Consider the following 13,319-nt stretch of genomic DNA (forward strand, 5'->3'; position numbering starts at 1 on the left):
ACCTTAGTCTCCAGAGAGACACCGTTGCTCTTGAGTACTTTAGAGAGGTCCCTAACCGCAGACTTTCCTATTGCAATACGTTTTTTGATTTCCTGGCTACTGGTGCCAAGACTGTTGACTATGGAGCCAAGCAAACTAAAGCTGTGTACAATCTCAATCTCTTCGCCATCCATCCTGATGCTACTGATTGATCCAGTGGTGAGAATTTTTGTCTTCTTGACATTGCGCCTCAGTCCATATTGAAGGCTGCAGTCCTTGACCCTCTGCAGCAAATGCATGAGATCCTCCTCAGTTTCAGCGAGCAGCGTTATGTGGTCTCACATATTTGATTATTTAAAGAAGCACATCCCTTACTGATGTTCTTATTTCTTTTATAGACATGATGTTTTCAGTTGCCTCCCATGTACATGTGAAAGTTGGACAATGAATAAGGAAGACTGTGAAGATGCCTTTGCCTTGTGCTATTGGCGAGGAATATTGAGGAACATGGAGTGCCAAAAAACCCAACAAATCTGTCTCTGAAGAATTGTAACTAGAAGGCCTCTTAGAAGCAAGTGTGCTGAGACTTGGTCTCTCATACTTGGAGCATATTATGAGGAGAGACCAGTCCATGGAGAATGCTTCATGCTTGATAAAGTAAAAGGTCAGCAGTGAGATGGATCGGTACAATGATGACAACAGTGGTCTGGAACATGGCAGAGATTGTGAGGATGGGGCAGGCTCAGGCAGTGTTTTATTCCATTGTCCATAGGATTGCTATGAGTCAGAGCTGACTCAAGTGCATGTAACATTATTTGGCTCAAAGATGATCCCTTGGAGGTGGCTTCAGCGCCAGGTTGAAAGTGTGTCTTAAAGTAATCCTCTGAGGATTTCCTTTAGTCTCAGTACAGGAAATCTGGTGGTTTTTTAATGAATGCGAGTTTTGTTCTGTGTTTTTCTACTATTCTAACTGGGACATTTTTTTTAATTTTATTAATTTTAATGAACATTTACAGAGATTTTGGATTTCCATACATTCATCGTTGCACTTTTCTCCCTGCCCAGCCCCCCCCCCCCATTTTCATCTCTCTTTGAAAAGTAAAAGAAAAATTCTTTCTTTGGTATGCACTCCCCTCACACCCCTCCCACCACCCCGAGTACATTCCACTATGCAACCTTAATTCTTAATTCTTGTGATAACCATAATACCCTATCATATATTGCTTTTAAATTCCTCTCTCCCCCATCTGTTTCAATGGAGTATACATAATTTATCCAGTTTTTCTCAGTCTTACCCCAACCCTGATGTCTCTCCCATCCTACAGCAGTCTTTGTCCTTTTGTGACTGAGATATTTCACTCAGCATAATGTCCTCCAAGGTCACCCATTTTGAATAATGTTTCATGAGTTCCTTGTTTTTCAGTGCAGCATAGTATTCCATTGTGTGATTATACCACAGCTTCTCTATCCATTCGTTTCTTGATGGGCACCTGGGTTATTTCCAACTCTTTGCTATTGTGAACAAAGCCGCGATAATCATAGGTGTGCATATATCTGCTTGGATGTCGGTTATGATCTCTTTAAGGGTATATTCCCAGTATTGGGATTGCTGGGTCAAATGGTATCTCTATTTGCAACTTTTTGAGAAAGCGCCATACCACCTTCCACAGTGGTTGCATAACTGGGACTTTTTATGTGACCCTCATCAAAACAGTTGGTAGTGGGTAGGTAGTCATGTAAATCCTAGGGTTTTGGGTGAAAGAGGTTGCGGTTTGTATGTACTGTGAGTCCTGTGGACTAAATCTTTGGTTTGCTTCACTCTTTGCTCCAGATGGGAAGACAGGAATAGTAGAATCTTAAATGTCCTCTTGCTCCATAGGGTTTTCAAGGCTATCTTACTTTCTGAGGAGCCTCCAGGTAGTTGACTCTGAGCTGTCAGCCTTTTGGCTTGTCAAATACTTAGCTGTCTTAGGGATTCCTTCCTTAATAGTGTTGTTGTTGTTATGTGCCATCGAGTCGTTTCCAACTCATAGCGACCCTATGCACAACAGCTCTAAACCCTGCTCTATCCTGCGCCAACCGCACCGCCTCTGACACACCCATCCCGATTACCCCAGTCATCAAATCAATCCATCTCATAGAGGGTCTTCCCCTCCTGCGCTGTCCCTCCACCCTCCCAAGCATGATGTCCCTCTCCAAGGACCCGTCCCTCCTGGCAACATGTCCAAAGTATGTCAGACGAAGCCCCAGTGTAGACACTGAAAATGTGGGCTACTGTTCTACTTGGAAACACATGAGGTTGCTGTGAGTGGAAATTACTCAAGACAATCCTTTTTTTGTTTTTTCTCCTTTTTTTCTAAACCACATAAGTGCTGCAGGGTTTCTTCTAGCAGTGAGGATGTTTTGTTGCAGGATCCTGAGCAACAACTTCACAAAACATCCCACTGGTTACAAAAGTGAAAATTCACCTCAGTTTAACTCACATGGACTAAGGTGCTTACAACATGCATGCTAAGCCCCAGGACTAGAGACACAGAGATGGAGAATGAGTCCTAGCACTTTAGGAATTCTTAGATCTGGTGGGAAAGACAGATATGAAAACAAATAGCTGTCATGCAGTGTGTGCTACGTTTTGACCCAAGGCTATGAGAGCTGCCACTGAACAGATGTCATCCGAACCAGCCTTTGAAAAATGTCTGAAGACTGCTCAAATGAAGCAAGTCTTCCTGCTTGAGTCACAAGCTCAGAGAGAAACTCAGGCAGAGTAACTTCCTTGCCCTCCCCTGGAGCAGTGACTTCCTGAGCCACAGTTTTCAGACCAAGAGCCTGCTAAGGACTCAGTCATGAAAAACTACCACAGCAATGTCACAAAGAAGCAGACTACCTCACACCCTACACAAACACAAAACAAGATGTCACCCCCAAAAACTGACACAGTACCAATAGATTTCCTGAAGCCAGAAAGTCTGATGAAACTTTCTGACACAAAATTGAAAAGAACAATAATTAAATATTTTCAATGGGTAAAAGACAAACTCAAAGAATTATAGGACTCTGCAAGTGAAAACCAAGAGAAACAAACAAAAAAAAATCCAAGCCAATGCAGATAAAACTAATGAGGCAGTTGAGACTCTGGAAAAAAACAACAACAAAACACATTCCATAATATGAGGACCAGTGTTTCAGGTGCTGTCAACATGTTGGAGGGACATATGAACAGAGTTGAAGAAATGGAACACAGAACCCTTTAAATAGAAGATAGAATTATCACCACTGATATGCTAGAACCAAAAAGAATCAAAAAGGAAGGGAAAAGAAGAAGGCCTAAGAATAACATGGGACGCCATCAAAAGGAATAACATGTACATAATCAGAATCCCAGAACAGGAAGAAGCAGGTAAAGGCACCAAGAAAGTTGTGGAAGAATTACTTGAAGAAAACTTTCCAGACATAATGAAAAATGAGATAATATATATTCAAGAAGCTGAGCAAACACCATATAGAATAGACCCCAAAAGAAAAACACCAAGGCATGCCATAGTCCAGTTTACCAGAACCAAAGATAAGGAGAGAATTCTGAAAGCAGCTATGAAGACACAAAGAGTAACCTATAAAGGAGAGCAAATATGAGTAAGTGCTGATTTCTTAGCAGAAATCATGCGAGAAAGAAGAGAGTGGAATGATATATATCGAACACTCAAAGAATACAACTTTCGGCCAAGAATATTGTACCCAGTAAAACTGATCATCAAACATGAAGGAGACAAGATATTCTCAGAAAAGGAGAACCTAAGGGAGTTTGTAAAAACAAGACCAGTGTTGCAGGAAACACTGAGAGACACCCTTCTTACAGAGGTGCCACAGAAAGTAGGATGGACCAAAGTAACAAGCAAAAACACAAAAAGAACTCAACAAAATGATAGCAATAAAACCTAGCCTCTTAGTAATTACACTGAATGTGAATGGCTTAAACACACCACTGAAGAGAAAAAGACTAGCAGATTGGATAAAAAAAACCAAGACCTATTAATATGCTGTCTACAAAAGACACACCTGAAAAGTGAAGGTAAAGAAAGACTAAAAATAAAAGGGTGGAAAATGTATACCACACAAATAAGAACCAGAAAAAGCAGGAGTAGCGATATTAATCTCTGATAAAATAGATTTCAACGCAAAAACCATTACAAAGGACAAGGAAGTTTACTACATAATGCTTAAAGGGTCAATAAAACAAGAGGATATAATAATAATAAATATCTGTACACCGAATATGTGAGCTGCAAAATATACAAAGCAAACATTAACAAAACAAGAAAAGAAGTAGACAACACCACTATAGAAGTAGGAGACCTCAATACACCACTCTAAAGAAAAGACAGAACTACCAGAAAGAAACTCAACAAAAATGCTGAAATATTAAGCCACACAATAAACCGACTCAATCTTATAGATATACAGGCTAATGCACCCAAAAGAAGCACAGCATACCTTTTTCTCCAGTGTGCATGGAATGTTCTCCGGAATAGATCACATTTTAGATCACAAGGCAAACATCAATAAATTAAAAAAAAACAACCCATAGAAATAATACAAGGCATCTTCTCAGACCACACTGCTACAAAGCTAGAAATTAATAACGAGAGTAAAAGAGAACAAATCGTACATTTGGAAGAAGAACAAAACCTTGCTTGAACATGATTGGTTGCTAGAAGAAATAAAAAATGAAGTTAAAAAGTTTCTTAAATTACAATGACACAATTTACCAAAACCCCTGGGAAACAGCCAAAGTAGCAATTAGAAGTCAATTTCTAGCAATAAAAAAAACATGTCAAAAGGCAAGAAAAAAAATTGACTCTCTAACCCAATATCTCCAGCAAATTGAAAAAGAACAGCAAGAAAACCCAACACCATCTAAAGAAACTAAAATTATAAAAATGAGAGCAGAAATAAATGAAATAGAAAGCAGAAAAACAATTGAAGCCATCAACAAACCCAGAAGTTGGTTCTTCAAAATGGTCAATAAAATTGACAAACCACTAGCAAAACTCACAAAGGAAAAGAAAGAAAAGGCACAAATAACCCAAACAACAGATGAAAGGGGCAATGTCACAACAGAACCAACTAAAATAAAAAGATCAACAATGGGATATTATGGAAAAACTATATGAAAAGAAATATGAAAACCTAGAAGAAATGGACAAATTCTTTTTTGGGGGTGGCACAGAGGACATTTATTGAGAGCAGGTTTTGTGGTGCAAGGGGAGCTGGGCCTTCGACTGGTACTGGCTGGTGTCACAGCTGGTGCTGGCGCTGGTGCTGCCATTAGCTGGTGGGCCAGACGGCAATGGCCACAATAGCCACGAGCAGCAATAAAATGACTATTATCATCCCGCATGACGTAGACTTTCTGCCCCCCATACTCACCCACCGGGTTTCAGTGCGAAGTTTCTCATCCGTATTCTACACCAGGTTGGCAAGGTCATCTGTTATCTCATTTTGTTCATCTAATTCATTCCCAATTTCCTGTCCCATTTGCTTTTGACGACTTATGATGGAGGAAAGGGCTTCAAGGCTAGCATCCTGCTCTTGGATAATTCTCTGCTGCTGTTGCCAGATTTCATCAAAACCTAAAACTCTCTTCTCCTCAGGCTCCTCAAGGAGCCAAGGGTTGGGTGCTCCTCTCTGAGGCCCTGTAATGAGGCTGGACCTGATTACATCTGGTTCTGCACCCTCATTCTGAAAGGATGCCAGAAGAAGTCTCTCTCGAGTTACAAGATCATCCAGCAGGTTCTATCTTCGATCCCCTTCAAGTTGGGTTATCTGATGTGTTGACACAGCTCTTAGCAATAAGTCCTTCAAAAGGGCAATCTTTTCTTTCAGATTCTGCAACAAAGCTCTGATTGTCACGGTAAGCTTGGTTGTATTTTCACCATTTCTTTCATACTGATTTTGTTGTTGAATTTTCTCAGCTATCTGTTGGGCGATTTGACAAGTAGAATCATATGTGGAGGACCAGTGGTCCAGGGCCATCCTGCAGTCTCCACCCGCTGCTCGATCAGACAAATTCTTAGGAACTCACAACCTACCTAAACTGACCACATTTCCTGGCACAGACTGATGAGTGTGTCCAAGGCTGCATCTGTTAATAGAAACAAGTCAATTGATATCCCACTGTTCCTTGGGCCTTATTTTTTTGCCAATGCCTTCAAATGCAGCTTCCACTTCCTCTTTCATTACCATTGACTCCTGTTCATATGGTACTCCCTGAAATTTTTCAGTGTCAATCAATTCTTTCTGGTGCAGTGACTCTGTCTGTGTATTCCCTCCATCTTCTTTTAATGCTTTCTGGGTCCACAGCATCTTTCAACATTGCAACAGAATGTTTAAATGTATTTTTCAGTTCTTTCAGCTTGAGAAATGCAGAGCAAGTTCTTCCCTTTTTATTCTCAAATTCTGCACATTGCATTATAATACTTTGCTTTATCCTTCCAAACTGCCCTTTGAAACCATTTGTTCAACTTTTTCACTTCAATATGTTTTCTTTTAGATTTAGCTTCTCAATGTTCAGTGAAATCTTTAGTGTCTGTTCTGACATCTATTTCAGTTTTTTCTTTCTTCTCTTTTTTTGTAATGAGATTTCCTTTCTTCATGGATGATACTCTGGTATCATCCCACTACTCATCTGGTCTTCTATCACTGGTGTTCAATGCTTCACAAATAAGATGATCATGAAACTCAGATGAAATTGTTTCAAGATCATATCTTAGTTCCTGTGGACTCATTTACATTTTCTTCAGCCTCAATTTGAACTTGCAAATGAGTAATTGATGATCTGACCCACAGTCTGCCCCTGGCCTAGTTTTGACTGCGGATTTGAGCTTCTCCAACGATTTCTTCTACAAATGTAGTCAAACTGATTTCTATGCATCACATCAGGTTAAATCCATCTTTTAAAGTCATCTTTTGTGTTTTTTAGAAAAAGTATTTGCAATGAATAAATGAATCATTGTAACTACAAAATTCAAAGATTCTATTTCCAGCTTCATTTCTATCACCAAACCGTTATATTCCAACTCCTGTTCCTTCTTTATTGTTTCCTACTTTTGTATTCAGTCACCAGTTATCATCCTGATTTCATGTTTGGTCAATTTCAGACTGCAAAATTTGGTAAAAAGTCTCAATTTCTTCCTCTTTGGCACTAGATCTAGGAGAATATACATGAATAATAGTCATGTTAATGGGTCTTCCTTGTATGCATATGGATATTATCCTATCACTCACAGCATTGTATTTCAGAATAGAATTTGAAATTGACTTTTTGACTATGAATACACCACCATTCTTCTGGTTTTCATTCCCTGCATAGTATAGCATATGATTGTCTGATTCAAAGAGGCCATACCTGGTCCATCACATCTCACTAATGCCTACTATGCCGATATTCACTCGGGAAATTTGGAGGACGACTGTCTGACCAATGGATTGGAAGAGATCCATATTTGTTCCTATACCCACAAAGAGTGATCCAACTGAATGTGGATATCCTTGATATCACATGCAAGCAAAATACTGCTGATCATTCAAAAACAGCTGGAACAGTACATAGACAGGGAATTTCCAGAAGTTCAAGCGGGATTTACAAGAGGCTGTGGCACCAGGGATATCATTGCTGATGTCAAGTAGATCCTGGCTAAAAGTAAAGAATACCAGAATAATGTCTATTTGGGCTTTATTTTCTATGCAAAGGCATTCAATTGTGTGGATAAAGACAAGTTGTAGCTGACATTGAGAAGAATGGGAATCCCAGAGCATGAGGAACCTACACCTGGGTCAAGAGGCTGTTGTCAAACAGAACAGGGGGGCACTACATGGTTTGGAATTGGAAAGGGAGTGTGTCAGAGATGTATTCCACCTCCATACTGTTCAATCTATATGCTGAGGAAATTTTCCAAGAAGGTGGACTCTATGAAGAAGAATGTGGTCTTAAGATTGGAGAGAGATTCATCAATAACCTGTATTATTCAGATGACACAACCTTACTTGCTAAAAGTGCGGAGGACTTGAAGCACTTGTTGCAGAAGATCAAGGAATGCAGCCTTTAGTATAGATTCCATCTCAATATTAAGAAAACAACAATCCCAGAGGCGCACGATTTGAACCCACCAGATGCTCTGCCGGGGAAGGAGGGACAATTTCCTCCTGTACTAGTCAGATCTGACTTGACAGTACATGCACACACACACACACACACACACAAAACAACAACAAAAAAACAAGCAAACAAACAAACAAAAAAGAAAACAAAGATTCTTACCACTGGTAAGAATGACGGATTGAGAGGAGATTGAAATTGTCAACAGCTTCATCTTGCTTGGATCCACATTAACACCCTTGATATGAGCAGTCAGGAAATAAGGAGATACATTGCATTGGGGAAAATCTGCAGTTAGGGACCTTTCCAAATTATTGATGAGTTGTGAAGTCAGTTTGAGGACTAAGGTGCATCTGATTCAGGCAATAGTCTTCCCGATTACTAGCTATGCATCTGAGACGTGGACAGTGAATAAGGACGACAGAAAAAGAATTGACACCTTTGAGCTGTGGTGCTGGAGAAGAATACCAAACATCCCATGGACGGCCAACAGAATGTCTTGGAGAGAGTGTAGCTGGAGTACTCTTTGGAGACAAGAATGATGAAGCTTTGCCTCACAAACTTTGGACATATTGCTAGGAGGTGCTATACCTTGAAGAGGAACACGATGTTGGAAAAGGTAGAGCATTGGCGAAGGAGAGGAAGACCCTCAACCAGATGGACTGACATGGTGACTGCTGTAATGGGCTCTTGTGTGTCAGGAAGTGTGAGGATGGTGCAGGACAGGACTGGTTTCAGATCTTTTGTTCAAAGGATCGCTATGATTCTGTACTCAATTTTTTGGCACCTAAAAACAGGAAGCACCTAAACAAACACAGACTGAAATGAAACACCTGAACAGACCCATTACAAAAGAAGAACTTGAACAGTTAATAAAACAACTTCCAACAAAAAAAAAAAACAAAAACTCAAGACAAGAACGTTTCACAAATAAATTTAATCAAACATTCAGAAAAGAATTGTCACCAATTCTGCATAAAGTCAGAAAATAGAAAAAGATTAAATTCTCCCCAGACTCCTTTTATGAAGTAAGCATATCCTTGACACCAAAGTCAGGTAAAGACACCACCAAAATAGAAAACTATAGGACAATATGTCTTGTGAACATGTTGTTGTTGTTGTTGTTATGTGCCATCGAGTCACTTGTGATTCATAGCGACCCTATGTACAAGAGCTCTAAATGCTGTTCTATCCTGTGCCAACCTAGCCATCTCAAATGCACTTATTCCCACCGCTCCAGTCACAGAATCGATCCATCTCATCAAAGGTCTTCCTCTCCTTTGCTGCCCCTCCACTCTGCCAAACATGATGTCCCTCTCCAAGGACCAGTCCCTTCTTGCAACATGCCCAAAATGTGTCAGACTAAGCTTCAGAGTCCTTAACTTCAGGGAACACTCTGGTTTCACCCTCTCCAGGGCAAACCTGTTTGTTCTCCTAGCAGTCCATGGTATATTCAACACTCGTCTCCAGCACCACAACTCAAAGACATCAATCCTCTTTCTACTAACCCTATTCTCTGTCCAACTCTCTGATGCATAGCACATAATTGCGAAGATGATAGCCCAGATCAGGCGCACCTTAGTCTCCAGCCTGACATCATTGCTCTTCAGTACTAGAGTACTTGTGAACATAGATACAAAAATCTTGAATAAAATTCTGGCCAATAAAATTCAGCAGTACATCAAAAAATAATTCACCATGACTAAGTGAGGTTCATAGCAGGTTTGCAAGGATGATTCAACATAACAATCAGTGTAATTCATCACATTAACAAAGCAAAGAACAAGAACCACATGATCTTATCAGTTGATGCAGAAGAGGCCTTTGACAAAATCTGACACCTTTTCCTGATTAAAACACTCAACAAAATACGAATAGAGCGGAATTTCCTCAACATAGTTAAAAGTATATATGCAAAACTAAGAGCCAACATCTTTCTAAATGGGGAGAGATTAAAGGCATTCCCTTTAAGAACAAGAACTAGGCAAGGATGCCCACTATTACCTCTCCTATTCAATATTGTATTGGAAATCTTAGTGATAGCAATGAGACAAGAATGAAATAAGAGGTATCCAAATTTCCAAAGAAGAGGTAAAATCATCTCTTTATGCAGATAATATGATAGTATGCTTAGAAAACCCTAAAGACCCAGCAAGAAAACTACTGGACATAGTCAACCAATTCAACAAAGTGCCAGGATACGAGATCAATATACAAAAATCAGTTGGATTTCTCTACAGTGATAAAGAGAATACAGAAATGGAGCTAAGAAAAACAATACCCTTCACAATAGCGAATCACAAAATTAAATACTTGGGAGTAAATCTAACTAGAAAGACAAAGGACCTATTCAAAGAAAATTACAAAACATTATTACAAGAAACAAAAAGAGACTTGGAGAAATAGAAGAATATACCATGCTCTTGGATAGGAAGATTCAAGATAGTAAAAATGACAGTTCTATCAAAGGCAAGCTACAAGTTCAATGCAATCCCAATCCCAATACCAATTCTATTCTTCATCAGGATGGAAAAGGTTATTTCCAATTTCATCTGGAATGGAAAGAGACCCTGAATAAGCAAAGCACTCCTGAAAAAGAGAAACAAGGCAGGAGGCATCTCACTCCCTGATCTCAAATCCTACTACACAGCCGTGGTGGGCAAGACAGTGTGGTACTGGTACAGAGACAGAAACATAGATCAGTGGAATAGAATGGAGAACCCAGAAATCAGCTCATCTACCTAAGGTCAACTAATTTTTGACAAGGAGATAAAATCAAGGGGCGAAATGAAAGCCTCTTTAACTAATGGTGTTGGCAAAATTGAAAAACTATCTGTAGAAAACTCAAGCAAGACCCACACCACACCTCACGCTATACCCAAAAACCAACTCAAAGTGGATCAAGGACCTAGGAGTAAAACCAAGGCTAATAAACATCAGAGAAAAGCTTGGAAGAACTCTAGAAGCCCTAATCTACAACATGAACAATCTCCCAAGCGTCCTGAAAAACCTACAACCAGGAAAGAATGAAATAGATGAATAGGATCTTCTAAGAATAAAATCCCTATGCACATCCAAAAACTTTTCCAGCAGAGTAAAAAGGAAAGCTACAAACTGGGAAAAGACTTGGTAATGACATGTCTGATAACGGACTTCTATCTAAAATGTATAGAATACCCAAGCACCTCAACAAGATAAAGGTAAACAACCCAATTGCAAAATGGGCACAGCATATGAATAGACAACTCACCAAAGAAAACATTCAGATGGAGAACAAATACGTGAAGAAATATTCAAAATCCCTAGCTCTAAGAGAGATGCAAGTCAAAACAACTATGAGATACCATCTCACCCCAGTAAGACTAGCAAAGTTCAACAGAGCAGCAAACAACAAATGCTGGTGAGATTGTGGATCCACTGGAACTCTTATTCACTATTGGTGGGAGTGTAAAATGGTGCAACCACTATAAAGGCAGTATGGCAGTTTCTCAAGAAGTTGGAAATAGAATACCATTTGACCCAGCAATTGCACTACTGGGATTATACCCTCAAGAAGCCATAACTGTCACCCAAACAGATATATGCACACCCATGTTTATCGCTGTGTTGTTCACAATAGCAAAGAGATAGAAGCAATATGAGTGCCTATCAACAAGTGAATGGCTAGAGAAGCTGTGGTATATTCACACAATGGAATACTACACAACACTTAAAAACAAGGAACTCATAAAATTATATACAAAATGAGTGATCCTGTGATACTTTATACTGAGTGAAATAGTCACAAAAGGACAACTACTGCATAATTCCACTATTATAAAACAAGACTGACATTGAGTGTTGGAAGAAACTAAGAAAAGAGAAGATAAATAATGAACACTACAATTAAACAGATGAAGAAAAGAACTGTCTAAAAGGAATATGTTGTTGTGCTATCGAGCTGCTTGCAACTCATAGCGACCCTATGTACAAGAGCCCCAAACCCTTCTCTGTCCTGTGCCAACCTCACTGTCTTCTGACACACCTACTCCCCCCTTACCCCAATCACTGAATTGATCCATCTCATCGAGGGTCTTCCTCTCTTGTGCTGTCCCTCCACCCTCCCAAATATGATGTCCCTCTCCAAGGACTGGTCCCTCCTTGCAACATGCCCAAAGTATGTCAGACGAAGCTTCAGAATCCTTGCTTCCAAGGAGCAGCCCGGTTTTACCCTCTCGAGTACAAATCTGTTTGTTCTCCTAGCAGCCCATGGTATATGAAAAAAAAGAATATATGATTAGGTATTATGTGCATGACAAAAGTCCAGAATAAGAAGTGCATAGTAAAGTGGACTGGAGGGTGGGGGGATGGAGGAAATTGTGCAACAATGAATGAGTGGAAATTCAGGTTTTCTGTAAACGTTCATTAAAATAGTAATAAAAATAAATTAAAAAGGAAATAAAAATGTGTGAAGACTTATAAGAAGAATAAGTTAGAGAAAAGAATTCCAGGCGGAAGGAACCACATATGAAAAACAGAGATGTGAGCAAGGGCATGATTAGTTTAGGATACAACAGGCAAAGTGACTGACATACAGAAATAAGGCTGGGTGAAGAAAGCTTTGAGAAGCTTAATATCAACTATCACCCCACCATAGCCCTGGAGTAGAAACAAAGGGAGACTGTAGCTCTGTGCTGGTGAATAAGTCATGTTCTTTTTTTAAAAGAAAGATAATATCGTCAAGTTTTTGTTCAATGGTGTTATTGTTGTTAGGTGCTGAAGAGTTGGTGCTGACTCATAGTGATCCTGTGTACAATACATCTAAACCTTGCCTAATCCTGCTTGATCAAGCTTACAATGACCCTAGTACAACAGACTGAAATGTTGCCCAATCCTATGCTTTCGCCACAACTGTTGCTTTGCTTGAGCCACTGTTGCAGGTACTTGAATCAGTCCATGTTTTTGTACATTTCCCTCTCACTTATTATCTTTACTGTCTTTCTCCAGCAATTTGTCCCTCCTGATAACATGCCCAAAGGTGTGCTGAAGTCTCGCCAGCCTCACTTCTAAAACGCATTTTGTTTTGACTTCTTATGAGATGGATTTGTTTGTTCTTCTGGCGGTCCATGGTATGTTCAATATGCTTTGCCAATTCAATGCATCAATTCAAATTGACCTTCCTTATTTATTATCCAACTTTCTTTTATTA

General features: G+C 39.6%; 1 pseudogene; it reads right to left on the bottom strand.

Annotated features, from left to right (window-relative positions):
- Positions 1-5,301: 5,301 nt before the first annotated feature.
- On the bottom strand, positions 5,302-6,009 carry LOC102847561 (annotated as a pseudogene).
- Between the last annotated feature and the right edge of the window lie 7,310 nt (positions 6,010-13,319).

The sequence above is a fragment of the Elephantulus edwardii genome, unplaced genomic scaffold (assembly GCF_000299155.1).
Source record: "Elephantulus edwardii isolate Elephantulus edwardi_28Jun2011 unplaced genomic scaffold, EleEdw1.0 scaffold00273, whole genome shotgun sequence".
NCBI lineage: Eukaryota > Metazoa > Chordata > Mammalia > Macroscelidea > Macroscelididae > Elephantulus > Elephantulus edwardii.